The 17,762-nt window shown below is 46.6% G+C and overlaps 1 protein-coding gene across 15 annotated transcripts in view; it reads right to left on the bottom strand.

Annotated features, from left to right (window-relative positions):
* Positions 1-17,762, bottom strand: part of ST6GAL1 (ST6 beta-galactoside alpha-2,6-sialyltransferase 1) — a 155,878-nt gene that overhangs the window by 97,161 nt on the left and 40,955 nt on the right. Inside the window, exon 1 of one of the 15 annotated variants that reach the window (XM_079921556.1) lies at positions 16,622-16,733. The exons of the other annotated variants lie outside the window; for them this stretch is intronic. The gene's annotated coding sequence lies outside the window, so the exon portion shown is untranslated. Of the gene's footprint in view, positions 1-16,621; positions 16,734-17,762 lie in introns of those variants that run through there. 15 annotated transcript variants of the gene reach the window in all.

The raw sequence follows: 17,762 nt of genomic DNA, 5'->3' as shown, positions 1-17,762 counted from the left end.
AAGCTGCAAGCTTTCACTTCATCAAAAACATGGCGTTCTACCTGCATGGCCCAGGAAAAGCAAATACGAAAAGCTTCTTGGGTGAAGATCTGAAGTTGAGATTTCGGCAGCTGAACTCATCCTTCAGATTGGTTTTCAAATATTTAAAGAAGAATCTCAAAAGGTCATCTTTTCATTTAAGAATGAATAAAAGATCAGGAAGTGGGTGCTTCTGAAAGGGACAGTTGAGCAATGGGAGTAAATAAGCGGAGGTGGCATCTGTGGGCCTCACATCCATCTCTGCGGTTGGAGACGGTAGAGCCACACGTCACCCAATGGTTGGTTACAAAATCAGTGTTAAGGCTCGAGAATGCCCCTCTCTTGGGAAACTACTGATTAAAAGCATTTTAAGAATTTTAAAAGTCGTATGAACCTACTGCAATGTAGTGACTTTATTTGGATCCTGATTTGAATAAACACACTGTTTTTAAAATTATATATATGTACATATATACACACATATAAATATGCATACACATCTGTGTACACACACACGTCCACAATACATACGACAGTTGGGGAAATTTAAATACTGACTCCATATCTGATGATACAAAGGACTTGTTCATTATTTAAATGTGATAATAGTCTATTATAGTTAAGTTGCTTTTATTTTTAAAAAGTCCCTTTTAAAAATACATATTGAAATATTTATAGATAAAATGAAAAAATAAATTTGAATTAATAAATCCGAATTAGAAGTCAATTAAAATAAGCCCTTATTTTGTAAGGACATTCATGTGCAGTAAAAAAGAAACAGACAAAAAGTCCTACTATCTTAAATCACCCATAAAATACAGAATACATAGTCTGTTTATACAACCCTGGAACACTCATATAAAAGTTCACTCAGTGAATCCAACACGCTGGATGATTCTCCAGCCCTGGAGAAGATTATGATTTCTTTTTCTGGGGACCAGAAGAAATACTTATCTTGAGTTTAGTAACATGTAGCAAGAAAAAGACAACTATTTCAACACTGGGATCATATCCAGCACAAGATGCTCACTCTACAGAGACTGAGGGAACCCTGGTTCATGTCTCCCTACCTGCACTTGTGCAAGCCTCAAATTAAGCTGACTGAGTGGCTGTCAGAACTGTGGGCACTATTTCTATTACCCTCTCTTTCCCAATGTCTCCCTTTTTAAAAATGTGCTGAGTAGAATTGACATGCCACTGGGTACCCATATGCTGCCTGAGAGGAAGCTATACCAAGCTTCCAGTATTAGAGTTGATATTTAGGAGAAGAAGATAATCACATCTTAACACGTGGGAATATATGGACGATAAGGAGGATGCAGAGTGATTCAGGTCACAGAGACCATCTTTGATGAGGAAGCATTGCTATGTCTACCCGTATGCATCACCATTATTATAAGTTTCACTTCCTGAGCCCCTATTATGTCCTAGGCACTCTCTATTTTAAGTCTTCTGAATAACTCTGTGGGTTATTTTACAGGTGAGAAGGCTGAAGCTCAGAGCAACTGGGTGAGTTTCCAAAGACCACACAGCTTGAAAAGGACAGAACCAAGATTCAGATCTCACTCCCCAAGTCTAGCCCTTTCTACCACGCTGCTACCCCTGCCTACAAATGAGGCCCTTAAGGCACAGTTACTTAACAAGGCCCCTTGATATTCTAAAACATTTTTTAAATAATTAAAATTAAAAAAAAAAACACCTGTTGAGTTGCCTAACTGAAAAGCAGACAAAAATCCCACTCCATGATCTCACAGGATGACTTCTGCAAGTCTGCAGCCCTGGTGAGCTTTACTTCCAGTTTCTCTGGCATTCCCTTTGCTATTCCAGCATCTCTTCGCTCCATGTGACATACTTGAAAGGACAAAACAGGAAATGACTTCTTTGTTTGGAATGACAGAAGTCCCAGTGACCTAATAACCCCCCCTCCGGCATAAAACAGGCCCTGTACGGCAATTTTTTTCTTTAAATCTCAAGTCCATTGGGTTATTTATGGCAACTTAATAATTGAGTTGGACTGGCTGTTCATGGAAGTGAACTGACAAAGGATGTGCTCTGCCCAAGGGCCAGCCAAGCAGTGACACAGGGACCCCGCAGGGAGTTTGACCTTGGAATGGATTCCTTTATGAACTTGATACTTGATACAACTTGACTCAACTCCTCATGAAAGTGTTTATCAAGTGTCTGCAAAGAAAGCCCCCAACCCAGGCTGGGTGCTGTGGGGACAGGGACACTCAAGTCAGAGTCCCAGCCCACAGGTAGCTCCAGGCATCATGGGGAGCTGGCACGGGGGGATCAGAGCCATCCTCTGTCACACGAGTCCATCTCCTCAAATTCTACCATCCCCAGAAGGATTTGAGGAGACGGGTGGTGTTGGAGGGGGTTAGTAAAGGGTTCGCCTCGTAAGGGATGACCAGCAGTGGGAACCATCTGACCTGGATAGGATAGTGGGCTGTGAATGCCTTGAGGGCAAAGACCATGTCTAATTTGCTTTTGTATTCCCAGAAAAGTAGGCCTCAGATATTTGTTGTGGGTATTTTAGATCATGGTCATGTACTATGTTTACAGTTTTAAAAGATATTTATGGTGAATACTGAAACTGTTCGCAGGTGCACAGCAGAATCTGAAGGCTCGGTTTGAGGAACTGGATTCCTGTCCTCAAACTACGTTTGGCAGTATGGGAGGTCAGCTGGAGATGAGGAAGATGGTAGAGTGCTACCCAGAAGGCCTCTCAAACAGTGGGATCCACTGATATCCCAAAAGATTACAGGCAGTGACCCTCTGTCATCTCAGAAGGGAGGGGAGGTGGCTGGGGAATGGAAGTCCACACTGGCTTCTATTGTGGGAAGGTGAGCAGAGGCCAAGCTCTGTGATTCGGTGGAATCCGCTTCTGCTCACGAGATCAACACCCCCTCCCCATCCCCAGTGGTGGAGTTATAGGAGCAAAGGAAGCAAGATAAATAAGGATCATCATAGAAGGCACCATGGCAGCTCATACCCCCGCACAGTATGGGATGAGACCATCAGGCGACTAACCCATGCTTCCAAGGAACCCAGGTCACAAGAGCACACACTTCACTGGTGAGGCCTGGGGAGGCTAGAGAAGACAGTCCTCATGTGGGACGACTGTGAAAGGTCTACAATGGGCCATCCAGGGAGGGCCCACAGGCATCCTTTGACTGAACATGTGGGAGGAACCAATGGGTCTGAATGGTTCTTTAGAGTGTGCTGACTATGAGGTAATTTAGTATAGGAGCCAAAGTCTCCCTGACCCCCAGTCTGAGATAGAAGCCCCTCCTCTGTGCTCCCACAGCACCCTGTGCAGACCCCATCCCAACACCCTCTCAGTTTCTACGTCTGTCTTCAAGAGGGTGTGACCTTCCAGAGTGCAGGAAGCATTCCAGTCCTCTCTGAAGCCCGGGCACCTACCACACTGCTAGGTCTAGACTGGGTCCTTAGCAAGGACTTCTGCATGCCCTGAGTGACGGAGTCATGCGTGAGGTGCCTATACAAGAATCACACTCCACCCAAGAGCAAATAAATGCCTGGCCTGACTGAAAAGCCAAGTCAGAAAACGTCCACGAGAAGGCGACTGGCTAGGTCCTGCCTACCTCTCCCATATTATAAACTAAAAGCTTCAATGGAAAGGTCCCTTCCCACAAAAGGAAAAAAAAGGAATCAGTCAGCTGAGTGAAGTTAGTCAGAGAAAGACAAATATCAGATAGCGCTTATATGCGGAGTCTAAAAAAGGACACAAATGAACTTACCTACAATACAGAAATAGAGTTACAGGTAGATTCAAATTCCAGTGCCCTGTAGTTATCCCGCCATTTTTTAAACAGTAAATGCTACCTGTGGGTACTTTAGAATTCAAATTTTTCGCTAATTGCCGAGAAAGTCAAATATAGGAAGGTTTCCATTAGCTCTTTGCCCAAAGCCCAGGCATCAGGTACATGCTTATTTGGGTTCCCTCGTACATGATGTGCGGCGCCCGAGTGCTCTCTGAGGTGTAGCAGCCCCATCACAGTTGGAAATGACCTTAGTGAACAGTCATGTGGTCACCCCACCACCTGACAAATGAATTCCCTATTCAAGAGCAGCCCCAAAATGGCCAGCCTACCAGCATCTGCTTTCACACCTGTAATAATGATCAGCTCTTCTTCCAAGGCAGCCCATCTGCAGACAGCCAAATATTAGTTATAAAAAGCTTTTTACTTACATTGGACTCATCTCCTCCCAAGAGGAAAACAAATGTCTGTTCTTTTTTCCATAAAACAATCCTTTAAAACTATTACACCCCCTAAACCTTCTCTTTTTCGAGCTAAGCATTCTCATTCTTTGAACCATTCCTTAAATAACACGTTTTCTGAACTCCACACAGTGTCCAGATGTGGCCTGACTAATATGGAACAGGAGACCGACTATACGTCACCATGCAAATGTGGAGGGTTTCTGGTTAGTTTTTAGCAGCCTCATGCTAATGACTTCCTCAGTTAGTCGAGCATCCACTGAACTCAAGCTCACCAGACTTTCTTACAAGCCCTACTCCCTACCTCCCAGCTGGGCTGCCTTAGTGCGCCATTGGTATTTGGAGCTCACGTTTTATCCTCTATTTATCCTGGTGCTACACTTTATTTTCCCACACTCAGCTCCTCTTCTAGCCTGTGAAGCTTACAGAACTTTGACCCTGGCACACGCAACCTTCGCTACCCCTCCTGACTTTAAATTATCCATAAATGGGATCAGCAAGCCCTGTCTACGTACTGCTCTAAATCACGGGTTAGAGAGGCACTATCTTCCCAACAGACACAAATTAGCATTTGTGTCTGTGTCTGTTTTATAACTATCTTAAGTGATAGTTATAAAAGCAGTACATTCAAGCCAAATGAACCACCATCTAGTCCACATTTTCCATCTTGCTTATGAGAATATAAATCCTCAGTTATTAAGGATACAAATATGTTCACTGATAGAAGAGTTCTAAGTTAATTATCATCATAATCAACATAAAGTTTCTCTGTGCTTCGGTATCACACAAAAATGACTGGCCACTGAGCGGGTACTTGGAATGGTCTTTAAAGATATAACTTCTGGGGCAATACACAAGTTTCCTCGTGCAGACACCACAAAGAGCTGCTAAACTGAGGGCAACAGGCTGAGACTGCCATCTGGGAAAGACATTATCTTATATAATAAGACATTATGGATAGAGAAAAGCTATGGTGCTTTCCAATATGAACCCCAAATTGAAAGTGTCAGGTCATGGAACCCTATGTCTTGTGTCCCAGGGTGAGGAGAAGCAGCAGGATGTACTGATTTAATAATTACCTTACCCATCAGTTATCACTTATTGAGTGCTACCGTGTGCAGGCGTTTTACATAGGTCATCTTAGTGACTGCCTGATGCTTTGTAATTATTCCTTTTGAAAATTTAAATGTTTTTCTCTCCCTAGGTTTCTCCCATCCTCTAGAAGGTGTTGAAGGCTTCCAATAGCACTTTAGCAAAACTATTTGCAAGTTTTCTCAGGGCCCTGGTAATTCATTCAACCAACTAACTATCCTTTGATAAACATTTCTCAAGATTTTCCTGAGAATAAGACACTGTGCAGGGCACTAGGGACTCTGGCTGACTTCAAGTAGCTACATTTCTTAGATTCATCCCTCTTTAGACATGGGCTTCAATACCCTCTTCCCTTTGTTGGCTGTGTGGCCTTGGGTAGGTTACAGTGAACACTGATATAATGCCCTTTCCCTAATCAGGATGAGTGTAATGTGCACGTGTGCCCAGCATAATTCCAGGCACATAGGATATTTCGTAAATAGTAGGGATTTTTTTCTTTCATTCTTTCCTACGCAGTCTGCCAATGTCTTTTCAGAGAAGGTAGGAATAAAACAGGAGTCTAATTCTTCCCCGGTGGTGCAGTGGTTAAGACTCTGCGCTCCCAATGCAGAGGGCCTGGGTTCGATCCCTGGTCAGGGAACCAGATCCCACATGCATGCTGCAACTAAGAGTTCACGTGCCACAACTAAGGAGCTCACGTGCCACAACAAAGACCCAGCACAACCAAATAAATAAACATTAAAAAAAAAATAGGAATCTAATTGTTCTGCCTTCTCCCTGGACATCTGGGAACTTTATGTCATTTCCCACCATCTGGGAATTAAACCTGCATTCTTTGCATGTCATTTTTTTAAGAAGGAAAAAGAAAGACTTTAGTTCTTGATATATTTTGTAAGTCATAGTTCCTTTTATTTCTTCTTTTCCTGACACTATTCTATTTATAAAATCCAAAGAAGGGGCTTCCCTGGTGGCGCAGTGGTTAAGAATCCGCCTGCCAATGCAGGGGACACGGGTTCAAGCCCTGGTCTGGGAAGATCCCACATGCCGCAGAGCAACTAAGCCTGTGCGCCACAACTACTGAGTCTGCGCTCTAGAGCCTGCGAGCCACAACTACTGAAGCCCACGTGCCACAACTACTGAGCCTGCACCCTACACAGCCCACGCACAGCAACGAAGACCCAGCACAGCCAAATTTAAATCCAGCTCCCAGGGGTAGTACAACTTGGCGTGAGGTGGAGCTGGTTCAATGCTAGGCGCTGACCAGGAGTCAAATGGTCTTTCTGCCACCCTTGGCCAACACTTTTGTTTCCCTGGACTTACCATTTGCTATGGTCTGAATGTTTGTATCCCCTGCAAACTCATATATTGACATCCTAATCCCCAGATGTGAAGGTATGAGGTGGAACCTTTGGAATGTGATTAGGTCATGAAGGTGGAGTCCTCATGAATGGGATTAGTGCTCTTATTTTAAAGAAGACCCAGAAAAGCCCCATCACCCCTTCTACCGTGTGAGGACACAGCAAGAAGGCACCAGCTATGAACCAGGAAGTAGGCCGTCACCAGAACGCCAGCATGCTGGCGCCTTGATCTCAGACTTCTCAGCCTCCAAAACTGTGAGAAAGAAATGTCTGTTGTTTATAAGCAGCCCAAACAGACTAAGTCACCATTACATCCACACAGAACTCCTGGGTAACATGTCATTCTAGTCACCCACGTGAGTCACCTGCAGATTTATCTCCTAAAAGCATGACCATGGTGCAGAAAAGAGGAAACAAAAATAGAACCACATACAGCTGCTCAAAACGCTAAGGAGAGGGCTGATGAGAGAAATGCCACTTGCCCACAGTCAGTGGTTCAAAAAGCAGTCTCACTACATCAGACATGCCTGTTATTTTGTTATTGTTGATAGTGACCTGTCACTCAATTCTATTGTATTTTATATTGTATTCAATAAATATTGTGGGCCCACTATGTGCCAGGCCCTGAGCTTGGGGTTGGGACTCAGTAGCAACTCTTTGGCAAGGACCAGATATAATTTGCCAGTCTGGATGTTATTAGCTTACTTTTCACTTCCCCACTCCTTCCTGTGTCACCTCCTCACCTCTCCCACTGGCCCACACTCAAAATGTTGGTGTTTTTTTACAGATTAAGAAAACACCCTCAAACAAACCAGTTCCTCAAGCAACAACCTAATCTCTCCTTCCTCAGAGCAGGGCCTCTTGAGATGCTTATACTTCCCCCACTTTCCACTTGTTCCTCAGACCACTGAAATCAGCCCACACCATTCCACTGAAGTTGCATTTCTAATTGCGAAATCTAAAGACTCCTCTCCAGCACCTACTTCAGTGAGGCCTCCCTGGTTCTTTTTCTTCAAACTCCCTCCCTCCAACAGGCATCCTCCCAGCTTCCCTCCTCCCTCCCCATCCCAGCCTCCTCTAGTGCCCAGATTCCTGCCAGCCCTGAAGTGTCCACATCCCCAGGAGTCCAGCCTCAGCCTCATGGTCTCTCCTCACTCTGTACCCCCTTACGCACACCCATGGGCACCTCCCCCAGACTCGAGACCACATTTAAAAACAAAATTTAAACCAGACACCTGTACAGAAACTTTACACCCCACATTTACTCATTTTTTTTAAAGGTATTAACCACTAACTACGTGTTCAGCGTAATTCTTAGTGCTTAAGATGCTTAACCAGATGAAGAACAGTACCCTTAGAGCTTTACATTCTAGCAGAGTGAGACACAAAATCATAAATGTAATGAGTGAATTATTTAGTCTCTGGGAAGATGCTAAGTGCTATAGGAAACAAAGCAGAGCAGAGTATGGGAAGAGGAGGACCACAAGTGCTGAACTGAGGCCGGTTTCCATTTTTAAAAGGGCAGAGTAAGCCTCATTGAGAAATGGACATTTGAGCAAAGAATCAAAGATGGCAAAGGAGTGAGCCCTGCAATCTCTCGGAAGAGCATTTAAAGCAAGGGTAAGACCCATGCAAAGCCCCAAGGCAGGCGTGCACTGTTGTGTATTGACTGGAAGGAAAGGAGCAGGGGAGGGCACAGGGAGAGGGCATCCTAGAGGAACAGAGGCAACAGGTGAGGACTTTGGGTTTTACTCCAAGTAAAACTGGAAGCCACTGCAAGCGTTTGAGCAGAGGAGCAACCTAATCTGATTCAATGTCGCCAGGACTGCCTGTGGGGATAGGATAGGGGTCAAGGGCAGAAGCAGGCAGACCACCAGGCAGATCCCAGTGACAGCTGCCCGTGGCTCCGCCGCAGGGGAGGTGGTGAGAAGTGGATATGATTCAGATGTGCTTCAAAAGTCAAGCCCGATGGACTGGGCGTGGGCATGAGAGGAAAACAGCAAGGATGATTCCAAAGTTTGGGGTCCAAACAACTGAAGGATGGTGCTGCTTTCAACGGAAGAGAAGATGAGGGAAGAGCAGATCAGAAGTTCAGCTCTGGGCATCCTGAGTTTGAGATTAGACCCTCAGGTGGAGTGGAAATAGGCAGTCTGATAGGCAATTACTAAGGTCAGGAGGAAGGTCCGGGCTGGAGGTATAAATGTGGGAGTTATCAGCACCGAGGGCCCTTTGGAGGTTCTTGATCGGCTGGTTGAGTTTTTCTCTCCCCAAGCATATGGGTGTTTACTCTGGAACAAGAGTCCACAGGTTTAAACTTGACTCTACCACTTCTCAGCTGTGTGATCTTAACAGGCTACTCGACTGCTCTGATGATGTTTCCTCATCTGTAAAAATGGAGAGAACAGTACCTACCTCTTAGGGTTATAATGAGGGAAAAAATGAGGCAATTCATATTAATTACCTTGCACATGGTAATAAGCATGCAATATATGTTAGTAATTATAATCCTCTCTCTCAGTCTCTCCATCACTTACTATCTTGCTAAGCTTTTTTCCTTCTTTCTTATCCCCTATTCAACTCATTCTTTACTCAGGGTGCGCCTGGATCACGTGTTCATCCTGGTACCTCACTGCCCCTAGAACAAGCCCCTAAAGGTATTAAGTCAAACTCTATAGGAAACAAAGTTCTACTATTACTACTCTCAAACATTTCTTAAATCTGTCTCCATCTCTCTTGTCTCATTATTTCTCATGTGAGCTCCCAATAAATTTTACTTAAACCTCAATTATAGCTCAAATAAAATTAAAATATAATTTTAATTTGCTCACATGTCTGGCTTCCCTTAAAACTGTAAGCATTTCAACCACCAAGTAATGATTAGCTCCATAGCCCCAGTGCCTTTGTGTCCAATGCCCAGACCATGGAAATTATCCAATAAACATCAGTTGCACAGATGAAAAAACAATTTTTTTGGCTACCTGCTGGACACTGAAATTAAAATCCAGTCATCACCACCTCCACATCAACGACATTTCCTGCCCTCAAAGGGTTGAAAGACAAACTTAGTGCACCTGAGGCAGAAAACAAAACAGCTGAATAAATGTAATGAGATTAATGACAGAGCAAACTATATGATATCGACCATATTTACACAAAGAGCCCCAAGAAAAGATACCATCTTGGCTAGAGTTAGAAATGAAGACAGGTGCTGTTATTGAAATGGCTGGCTATAACCAGAAGGCTTCAAGAAGAAAGATGTGAGCAGGAGTTTTGAATAGAAGATTGAGAAGTGAGGCAGACCCCTGGGGGCTTCGTCAGTGGTCAGGGATAGCAGATGAGAAATGGTAGTGTGTAAGGGCGCCCAGCTCAAACTGGAGCCCAAAGGAGCTGCTGGAAGAAGACAATGGCAGATAGTCAATCAGAAAGGAGAGGGTGGTGAGGACCCTCCATCTTGAGTACTCAAATGTGTAAAACCAAAAACAACTGTTCACAGTTACGGAAAATAAAACTTGAGTTGGAGAAAGCCCTCAAATTCCTTCGCCACTCTTGGATGATTTTTGTTCTTCTAACACAACAAATCTGTACATCAGAAGATACAATCTCTTTGTGTTGGCCGACAGAGATGGGGGCTCAGATGGTCTCCTTACCAAAGTTAATACACACAGGTGCCCTTTGAGCTCAAGCTCAAGGTTGATGAAAGGACGCACAGCTCACGCTCCCTTCCTCTCACCCTCTCACTTCATCTTCCCACGTTTTCACTCCTCGTGAAAAATTCCTGGACCTCAACGTACTTGCCTGCCGCAGAGCCCAACAGTTTGCAGACAAGCGTTCCCCAGCAGAGTCGGCCACCATCCTTAGCATTAGTGGAGCCTCACTGAGAGTCACTAGTAACAGAAATCTCTCTCTGCCACAATCACCAAAAGATGCCTTGAGGAAGGTCATGGTTGTCCACATTAATAAAGGTTAGGGATGACTGCAAATGTGAATATAAGGGTCTGCCATCCCTGTGATACGCTCTGTATATAGCTTTGCTCTCTGTCACCAATCAGGGTAACTAGTCCCTAAGTTTCCTCGTCAAGAGAAGCAAAACTTCCTATTATTCCAATAAGCCAAAATTATATATACATAATAAGTTTTAACTTGTGAGTCACACAGAGCTAGGTTTGAAGTCCACCTCCACTGCTTACTGGCTCTGTCACCTAGGGCAACTTAGCTGAATTGTTGGGCCTCAGTTTATTCGTCTGTACACAGGGATAGTGTTACCTCTATCATAGGGTTGTGGGGAGAGTTAAATGAGAAAAGAAACACCCAGCACACAATCAGTGTTCAAGGTGGCAGCTATTATCATGGATCTTAGAAACAGAAGTATCCTGGGCAATCATTCAGTGGGTTTCCTTCCGCTTTTAGCAGGGCCTTACTGACTGCTCTTAGTCTGGAAGAAAGCTTAGGCTGAGTTTTATCATCAAGGTTGAGGTTGGAAACAGAAGATCAATGGGTCAGGGTAGGGGTCAAGCCTTTCTCCAGGCTCTCACGGGACAACATTCCCTGCCTATGAACTGTAATGTATGTGCTCACAGGATGGGCCTTGAGAACTTAAAAACAAAGACAAGGGGCTTCCCTGGTGGCACAGTGGTTGGGAGTCCACCTGCCGATGCAGGGGACACGGGTTCGTGCCCCGGTCCGGGAAGATCCCATATGCCATGGAGCGGCTAGGCCCGTGAGCCACAACTACTGAGCCTGCGTGTCTGGAGCCTGTGCTCCACAACGGGAGAGGCCACAGCAGTGAGAGGACCGTGTACCGCAAAAAAAAACCAAACAAAGACAAGGGCTTCCCTGGTGGCGCAGTGGTTGAGAATCTGCCTGCTAATGCAGGGCACACGGGTTCGAGCCCTGGTTTGGGAAGATCCCACATGCCGCAGAGCAACTAGGCCCGTGAGCCACAACTACTGAGCCTGCGTGTCTGGAGCCTGTTCTCCGCAACAAGAGAGGCCGCGCGATAGTGAGAGGCCGGCGCACCGCGATGAAGAGTGGCCCCCGCTTGCCACAACTAGAGAAAACCCTCGCACAGAAACGAAGACCCAACACAGCCCAAAATTAATGAATTAATTAATTAATTTCTTTTAAAAAAATTCTGACTTTCTAACTGCAAGGAAGTCAGAATTAAAAAAAAAAAAAAAAAACAAAGACAAGAAGACCTGGGAACACTGGGAAGAGATAGAAAGACATCTGCCCGCCAGCAGTCTCTGAGAAACATGAAGTGCCCAGCGCCCTGATGGCAGGACTGCGGGTCTAGAGGCTCAGAAGCTATGGAGGAGACCAGTGCAGGTTGCCCAGGACACAACACAGGAAGCTATGGCCCCAAAATATATACATGCTTTGGCCTCTGCTTTCCCTCCCAGAGTTGGGATCATTTCTGACTTTGCATAGCTCCTAAACTCAAGCTCCGCTGGAACCTTCACACACCCAAGTCCTCCCCAGCGCATGCGTGCAGAGGGCAGACACACACCTGGCCCCAGGTCCTTAAAGCACACCCGCTATGTGCTGTCACAGATTGATTGAACAGGAGCAACAGGGATCTTTGAAGGCAGCTCATTCCATCCGATAGTTCTGAGTTTATAGTTTTAGAATGTAGGTTCACTGATCCAGAATCTACTTCCCTTGACTTCTACCTGTAAGATCTAGTTCTAGGACTAATGAATTTTTAAAAGATGAAAGTCTTTGCATGATATTTTTTCAATCAATTCATGTCATAATACTCACAGCTAATATTTATTGTGGGCCAGCGGTGTCACACCTTACAGGCAGGAAAGTACCATATAGTGTTTCCTGAACTTCCCAGATCTTAATATCATCCTGGGTACCTATTAGATCCACTGCTCCCCAGGCCCCAGCCAGGCGGAATCAGAGAGCCCCAGGTGACTAAGATGAGGCAAATTGGAGACTGGCGGCCTAGTGGATCAGGTGAGGCAAACCTGGGTCCACTACCTGATTCCATCATTTACTCACTATGTGACCTTGGGCAAGTTATTTAGCCTCTCTGCGCTTCAGTCCTCTACCTGTGACTTCAGAATGATAACAGCATCTACCTTTAGGGTATTCAGAGGAATAAATGAAATGCCATAAACCACTTAACACAAACCCCGTCAATAGTGTCATCATCACTGCAACATAATAATAATAGCAACCCTGTTATTTTCGCTGAGTGCTACAAAATTTGCAGTTAAAATGGGTGAGACAAGGATTTAAGCTCAGATCTGACCATCTCTAAAGTGTAAGTGCCTACACCCAGCAGCAGGGGAAGGAGGAGTTAAATGGGCAAGAGGCCCAGTGGCACAGGATGACCGGGTCCCGGCTCCAAATTCACTCTCGGACTCAGCTCGACTGCATCCTCAGGAGCTAACATCAGGCAGGAGCTCTGGCCAGCAAGACGCCCCCAGCGCCACATTAAGGAAAGAAAGGTTGCCCTGGACTTCCTCCTGCCTCTGCTTCTGCTCCCCCCCTATATGCCACCCGCCTCCCCTTCCTTTTGGGACCATTCAGAATGCCCACTTTTTCTCCAGGTCTGTACCCAGCTCTCCTGGGAGGCAGGCTGGGAACAGAGTTGAAGAGGCTGGCCTGGGGAGTCGGGCAGGCCGTGCTTCGCTCCTCAACTGCCAGGCTTTGCGTTATGGCTTCATTCCTCTGGGACCCTCTCTCTCTGCAATGGGGTCCATTTGCAGGAATGCTTGCAGCACACTGCCTGGCCCACCTGTCGATCAGTTAATAGCACCACAGCCTTAGCCTATCGCTTCTCTTTCTCTAAAGTCCCTTGACCTTGCATTTCAGTTAAAGTGGGGCCACCTGCGACTCATACTTAAATAGTTTAATTAACGAGCCCTTATGCATTTGTCCATACAAATATGCCCCAAGTACAGGTGATAGAGAAATAAATAGGGTCCAGTTCCTACTCCTGAGGCCTTAGAGAAAGGGGAAGACCCATAAACTGACAGGTGGAAAGATCAAGTAAGGCATTAGGAACTAAGAGCTGGGGTGGTACCAACTCTGCTAGAGGAAGTCAGAAAAGGTAAAGTTCATCCTGGGTTTTGAAGGATGAATAAGAGCTTACCAGGCAGAAAGAGGTAAGCCCAATAGAAAACAAAACAAAACAAAACACAGTGCAAAGGCTCAGTCATGAAAGTGGGCCTGTTGTACTTAAGGAATGGTGAGAAGCTGTGAAGGGTGAGAGTATGAGAGCTTCAGGGATGGGAAATGGGGTTCAACAGGATTATCTGCTCCAAACATAAGTGTATCTAGTCCCAGTTTATCCTGGAAAAAAACTAGGACTGATGGGAGGTTTTCTAAGCAAGCAAGTGATAGATTATTTTCTCTAAACTCTGAGTTGAGCTCCTAAGCACTAAAAAGGAGCTTTGATGGGGCATGAAGAGGAGCCATTTCAGTTGACAGAGGAGAAGGTGCCAGAGACCATTTCTCCTCAGCCCTGGGCTGGCCTGCAGCCTCACCATCTACCCCACCAAACCCTGACCCAACTAATACTAAACTCTAGTCAGGTCTCCACTGGAATACAAGCTCCAGAAGATCTTTACAGAGAGATGGGAAGCCACAAAGATGAGAGACAGAGGAGCTGGGACCAACTATAGGGATAAACCAGAGGAGGTCAGGGAAATATTTTATGTCTGCTGGCTCACGATGTCCTGAAAGGAACATGAGCTTTTTGGCCCAGATGGACCAGGGTTCAAATCCCATCTCTACTCCTTACCACCTGCATGACCTTGTGTAATTCATTTGACATCTCAGAGGTGGTTTTCTCATCCATTACATGGAGATAACAAGCGCCACCTCAAAGACTTGTTCTGAGGATTAAAACTACATCACTGATTTCAAGTGGCCAGCATATCACCCACTGTAAGACAGATCTCTAAATATTACTCAACTGATTTTAATATTTAATATTACTTAGCTGATTTTAAATCAGCTCATTTTTGTCTTATGGGGGAGGAGGACATCAGACTAAAAGACCTTCAACAAACCGCGGGTCCCACGGAAGCAGAATGGAATCAGCCCCATGAGACACTCTCTAAGCAGTTACGAATTCCTGGGTGAGACTCCGATCCACCCCTTCCAAGTTCCTCTCTACCCTCGGTGGCTGTTTGCAGTTTCTGTAGGATAGGATCACATTTCCCACCAAAGCCCCTGGGCCCAGGAGAGCTTGGGGCCTTGCAGCCTAGGGCTTTTCAGAGGGCTCACATGACAACCTGGCAGGGCACAGCCATTCCCGGCCAAGGCATTAATAATACATGGCTTTTTCCACAAACTCTGACAAACAGTCTAAAGCGAGAAGTGCAAACATTGAGTCCAAATTCTCACTGGGGCTGAGGGCAGAGGAGGCCAAAATAACTTGCCTTATCAGGGCTAAGTCATGGGATTGAGTCAGAGCTCTTTACACGGGTGGTGGCCAAAGGAAATGGCTGGTGATAAAAGCTAAGAAATGTAGGGGAAACCGTGTTCCTTGGAGAATAAACTGCCTATGTCACCTATGAGTGATTTCAGTGGAATGTTTCAGTGACCCAGAGGCACAGAGAAAGGAGTCCGTGAGACACGGCTGAGGAATGAATTAGGCCGCGGACAGTATCTCAGCAACAGCCCCAAACACAGCAGCCACCACAGGCAGCCCAGAGACCCCGAGGCAGCGGACCTTAAGAAGCACAGGTCAATCCCCTGCACAAGCAGGGGGACAAGCAGAATAAGTTTCAGCAGGATTTTTGTCTCCTTTGTACCATACCAGCACCAAACTAGTGCCTGGCCTCAAGGCACTCAGTTGTATGAATAACTAAAGAGATACGTGGTGGAGGAAGAACACGGGCTCTGGGTCCGGCAGCACCAGTTAGTAACCATGCAAATCTAAGCCAGCCCTTGTCCTCTCTGAGCCTCAGTCCTCTCATCAGGAAAATGGGACGATGACAAGTACTTTGAAAGTCCTTATACGAATACAATAATGAATGGGAAAGCCCCTACAAGAGTGTGCTAGGCAACAGGCACTCTAGAAACAGACTTCTCAGAATTAGCCCTCAGTCCTCCAATATAGATGAGTCCTTGAATATCAACTGTTGCCAATTCTCACAGTTGGAAGAGGGAGGAGGAGATTGGGAGGAACAATGAAAAGAGAAGCTAAAGCAACTGAAGGTGATAAATCAAAGTAAAGAAGACCCCTAAGGTCACCCCTCCCTGTGTAACCTTGGACGAAGTCATGTACTTCTCTGGGTCTCAGAATTCTCTGGTAAGATGGGGGGCTAGGCTTAATCAGTGGTCTTCACATTGTGCTCCAGGAAGCCTAGAGAGTCCGTGGAGACACTGAGGGGCTGTCTTGGGGTGGGGAGAAAGCAGACAGGCAGGCCCCCAGACAGCTTCAGGAAGCTTCCTATGGAAGGTGTTCTGAAGAAACCGTTCCACACCTGGTCCTTAACTTTTTGGGTTTTTTGGGTTTTTTTTTTTTTTTTTTGCGATACGCGGGCCTCCCACGGCCCCCCCACCCCGCGTTGCGGAGCACAGGCTCCAGACGCACAGGCCCAGCGGCCGTGGCCCACGGGCCCAGCCGCTCCGCGGCACGCGGGATACTCCCGGACCGGGGCACGAATCCGTGCCCTCCGCATCGGCAGGCGGACCCTCAACCACTGCGCCACCAGGGAAGCCCGGTCCTTAACTTTTTGAAAGCTAATGCTTTCTTCAAAGTCACCGGCGTCCTCCCAACTACCGGTTCTCTCCAGGAACCTAGTCCAGGACCCTCACTCTCAGGGTTGTGCAAGCCGGGTTGGCACCCAGTGCCTCCTTAAATTTTGCACCCGAGGCACCCCACTCGCCTCACACGAGTACCTGAGTCCCCGGCCCGTCTTCAGCGCCCGCACTCACTCACCGCCTTCGCATCTGGCACCTCCCTCCCTGGAAATCTCTTGCCGCTACCTTCTACGGCGCTGCCTTCCAAAGGGACAGCGTTCCGCTTCTTTCTGGCTCCTCTCCTTCCTCCTGGGCAAGAGGAATGGGACAGGGAGAGAAAAGTACGCCAGGCAAGGGGAAAGCATGACGTGGAGGGGGCTTTGGACAGGCTGAGCCTGAGCGGTTGGTTGAAGTGCAAAAGGCAGCTGGGTAAGGCAAGTATGGAACCTGGGAGAAGGGGTTGGGACAGAGAGATTTTCTCCCCTACCTGGCAGGATCTTCTCTCCCACCCACTTCTTTTTTCCTTGCCGCCCTTCTCCTGCTCGCATCAGGTCCACGTCACCTAACGTTAAGACGCTCTCGATAGCCTCCTAACCCATGCCCACTTCCCATCTCTCAGCTCACGCGAGATTACTCTCCCAAGCCCAGCTCTGAATAGTCACAGCCCTCCTCCAAGACTTAAAATAGCATCTTCCCTGTTTGCTCCACCAAGTCCAAATTCCTCAGTCTAGCATCCAAGCTTGCACTCCCGCCTTACCGCCACGCCTCCAAGCAACACCCCACTGCACGCAGAGGCACCCCTAAGCTGTAGGCCACCTGGTGAGCCGCAACTCCCTGACTTTCCCCGCACTCTTTTCCTCCTTCAGTACACCTCACCGCTCACCCCAAGTCCACCTGTCGAATCTTCGCACTGCAAACAGCACACCCAATCCAATCCCCTCTCTTCCCAGATCCTGCATCCAGGCTTGCCAACGCCTACAGCAGTTTGCAGATGTTGGAGAGTACACTTCCCTCCTTCTGCTTGGCCAATAATTTCAGTACAATAGCAGTATTGCAAAAGCAAGGCCCTTGCCTCATCAATTACGAGCCACAAGGTAGAAAATAATCACCTGCCCTGCAGCAGCCACAAGCAAACTGTAAGCTGCAGGTGGGTTACATTTAACAATGTATCTTCAATAGGAAGCTTGTCAGCCACAGGGAAGCTGCCATCTCCACTTGTTTCTCTCTTTATTGCCTTTTGCACCTAGCCCAGCTGTGGGCTCCAGCAGGCTCTCAGTAAATACTAATTGAATTAATTAACGAGATCCTCCTGCTGGGAGCACAGAACTAATTCCATAAAA

This window comes from Stenella coeruleoalba (genome assembly GCF_951394435.1).
Source record: "Stenella coeruleoalba genome assembly, chromosome: 5".
Taxonomy (NCBI): domain Eukaryota; kingdom Metazoa; phylum Chordata; class Mammalia; order Artiodactyla; family Delphinidae; genus Stenella; species Stenella coeruleoalba.
This window is presented reverse-complemented; position numbering and strand designations above follow the sequence as displayed.